Here is a 4,042-nt window from a genome sequence, read left to right as displayed (position 1 = left end):
TTTAACCGTATTCCCCTTCTCCCGCAACCCCCACCGTATCTCTTGGTTCTTTCGGTTGACATGGTGCAAATAAAAGTCAGTAAACTTGTTGCTGAATTGCAATGTTTCGGTGTACCTTATAAATTCATACCTTTTCTCCCTCGATCGCCTCAGAATGAGCCCCTGCCTCAATTCGATTTTCCTTGCTGTTGGGCACATTTAGGAGAAAGTCTATTTGTGAAGTTCATTTCTAGGCAAATGTATTCAAGAGCTGATTGGAATGAATAGGACCGTGTGTCAGCCGCCCCTAATTGGGATTAAAGCACTTCGGACCATATGCAGAGAGTGACAGAAATTCTCAGGTTTCATTGTGCTCAGACTTCCACCCGCCTGGACACTCCTCCTGGAAAAGGGGGATTTATAAAGATTTCAGGGAGAAACTGAGGACATAAAGGAGACTGAGAAAATGACCAGTCTAATGTCTCTCTGCCGAGCTGCCAGCGTGGTAACTGCCGGGGACAAGGACTGGCAGAGGTGGGCAGTGGTGAGAGCCCTAGTCTCGGGTTTCCCTTCGAAGGGAAGGGCTGGAAGCCTCAGTTTTCTCGTGCCCGGCTTGCTTTCGGGTTTAGAAACCCTGGGGATTACACGGGAGAGAAAACCCCCGTGAAAAAACTTCCTTGGGTTATTCTAGACTAATGAACGGGCTCCTAGAGGGGAAGGGGGGCAGGGAGAAGAGATGCAAGTCTCAGGAAAACATCACTGCCTGCTCAGGCCAGGCTGACATCAGGAAAATGAGGGTTTTTTGGGGTGCCGTCCTGGTGCAGCAGGGATGGCCGAGGGCTGTACTCCTTGCTCGGACCTGCCTTATCTAGTGGAAGATACCATCCATATCCACCTCTTGCCCTGCTGTTCGTCTGTCCGTCTGTCCGTCTGCCCATCTGCATGTCGGCCGTGCCCTAGCAGCCCCGGCATCGCAAAGCATCCTGCTGCTGCTGCGGACTCTGCGCTTGTGGGGCCACAGAGAGAGGCAACCTGCAAAGCTCAGGCCTGGCTTCAACACTGTGACTATCCCGGGTGTGAGGCCGTCGGGGTGCGGTAGCCCAAAACGTGGTGAGAAAAAACAATAATTAGATGAGTGATTTCTAAACTCTGCGGTCAGTTATCGGAAGGACGATGTTTAATCGCATCACAGTTGGACAGAAAAGCCTGTACAGTTACCGGCCTCTGTTTGCAGAGGCTACTCTGTACCAATGTGATGGCGGAGAGCTGGTGACCGCCTGCTGCTCTCACCCCTCCTCTGGAGAGCAGCCATCGTCCCGACGGGGCGGATTTGCGCCAAAGTACCCGCCCGGAGCCACAGCCCCAGCAGAGCTCGGCAACCCCGGGGCGATACAGACACGACTTTCTGTGGTGACGCTGAGCTGGGTGTCCCCTCCGTGCGGGAAATGCATTGGCGCTACCTGTAGGCTTGCTCGTGGCGCTGGGAAAGGTCCTGCCCCCGCCACCTGGTCACGCTGGTCACTTATGTGGCCATCTTCCCACATCCCGTGGGGCTGCCGGGTGGGGAGAGGAAATGGGGAGTGTCCGTGAGTCTCCTAGGCACGGTGCTCCACATCCAGCGGTGAACAGGGCTCGGTATGCGACATGTGCGGCTCGGCTGGCCTGGAAAGTAGCGCTGTGGCTCTTAACAGCAGATATTGCTGAAGTCTCAGATCAAGGACCGAAGTCGCTTCTCTAGGGTGGGTTTGCCCCTGCGTACCTCTCCTGGAAAGCGGGAGATCTGGTTTAGAGGACTTTGACCGAGCCCTCTGCTCCCAGTCTCCTCCGCCGGGTGCCCGACGTTCGTGTTCCTGCAAGACAAAGAGCGGCGGGCACGGCCGTGCGCGGCGCTGTGCGGGGACGGGGCACAGCGGCCGTGCCGAGCGGCCGCCGCTGAGGCCGGAGAAGCCCCGGACATAATTTCACAGCAACTACTGTTGGCTACGGGCCGGAGGGAAAGGGAAAAGCCCAGATCTGACGTGCCTCCGCCCCGAGATGGCTACGATATTTAAATAAAAAAGGAAAGGGCATCCCCGCGCCAGCCGGCAGCGCTGCCCCAGCTTTAGAAGCGGGGGCCCGAGCGGGTTTGCCAGCACAGCCCTAGCCCTGCAGGGGCAACCTATGTTTGCCATTGCCGAGCCAAACTTGGTCCCTCCCTGAGGAGAAAAACGCGGCCCTGGGCCAGGGCGGGGGACCAGGGGCTCCGCCTCCGGCTGCCCGGTCCCCCCGAGGTGCCTGCGGAAGGGATGTCCAGGAGGCCCCCTTGCCTGGAGGCTGCTCCTCCGGTCATAGGCAGAGATGCGCGCCACCGTCTGCAGCTACAGAATCCATAAGTGTCGCGGGCACCTCAGAGACAGCAAGGATGCGGGTTTGCCTTTGAGTCTCGAGTATGTTTATGTGTAAACACACACAGGGATTTATTTATAAATTGATATGCTGGAGTCACTGTGATCCTTTTTACCCCCATGGTTTTCGAGATAAGAGCGCAGGGATGAAGGCCCTTCCTCTCCTTCCTGACCGTCCCTGAGAGACAGGGCTGTTATTTATTGAAATGCATGTGGAAAAGCCAAAGGTTACCGAATGTATAGAGGACCTATGCCTTAGGAAACATCTGCAAAAGTCTGCGTGGCGTCGAGTTGTTCCTGCGCTCCGGGGAGCAGCAGGGTGAGGAAACACGGGGTGCTTCCCTCCCTCCCTGTCCTCCAGCACCAAATATCCCCGGAATCCAATTCATTGAGCTATATTCTGATTTGAGCTCTCTCTGAGTCAGGCTTTGTAAAGACAGAGGTTGTAACACTTAAATCAGGTCCTCTCCACCTCTAGGCAGGCAACCCAGCCTGCCTAGACTTCTTATTTCAGCCTAGGCTTTAATTGTTTGGGGTTTTTAAATATACAGTGGGAGTACCCTTCTCTGAGCATTTCTACAGACTGTCTCTATCCGTTCTGACAGCTTGATAGATTCCAGCCAGACCCTGAATCTCTTCCAGGGATGAAATTGTGCAGCGACAGGAGAAGCCAAAGCACGCAGGCAGAGAGCCCATCCCGCAGAGCTCCCCTCCTCATCCTCGGAGGACTTCTCTGCCGTGCTCAGCTCGGCTCAAGGCGAAAAAAGAATTATGTGAATTTGCTGCATTTTCCTGAAGAGCTTACGGGGAGGGAGGGGGGCTCATCTCTCTTAAAATCAGCTCTGTGTTTACAGAAGAATTGCAGCTGTAAAACAAGGCACTTAATTTCTGTAAATATTCTCCCCGAGGGGCACAGTTATAGTAGGGTAACAGCAACGACATAGCTGGAGCTTGTTTCGTAGGTGGATGCCAAAGACCTCGGGAGAAGCAAGTGCCATCAGTGCCGGGACAGGAGCGGGGAGCCGGGTGCGGCGGGGAAAGGCGCCGTGCCCGCTCCCCGGGCGGATGCCCTCGGTTCGGGAGGCGGGAGGTGCTGACGGTGGTGGTTTCGCCTCTTGGGCTCCCGCCGAACCCGGCGCTTGATCTGAGCAGAGGCAGGGGAAATAAATCACTGGCACGGAAGAAAGAAAGGGATGAAAAAATGGTAGCTGCTGGAAGGAAGATCTCTCAGTGCAGTGGCACCAGGGAGCAGGGCAGAGCTTGCTGGCTGGCTGGTAACAGTGTAAATGGAGAAAGAGATCGGTTTTGCCAGCGAGTAGGAGAAAGGGCTATAGCAGAGCTGACTTCCTAATAAGCGCATATAATGTTGTTAAGGGTTTCAGCGTTTTATGCTGAAGATACGACTTTTCAAGATACGACTATCAGCAAGAAGAAAAAAATAGAAATTTAGCAAAAATGCAGCCATCGGAAACTGTTCGTTACACTCTGGTAAACATTCCCTCATGGTAAAATTGTTGATGGGGGCGGGAAGCAGAGCAAGAAAACGCATCTTCTACTATGTGCAGCTCTCTAATTAATGAATTTGACAAACTGAAAGGTCTTTTCCTGGTCTCTGTGACTTGGCTTCTTTTTTTCTTTTTTCCTCTTTCTTTCTTTCTTTCTTTCTTTCTTTCTTTCTT

The sequence above is a fragment of the Prinia subflava genome, chromosome 2 (genome assembly GCF_021018805.1).
Source record: "Prinia subflava isolate CZ2003 ecotype Zambia chromosome 2, Cam_Psub_1.2, whole genome shotgun sequence".
NCBI lineage: Eukaryota > Metazoa > Chordata > Aves > Passeriformes > Cisticolidae > Prinia > Prinia subflava.
The sequence above is the reverse complement of the archived record's forward strand: the minus strand, read 5'-3'. Positions refer to the sequence as shown.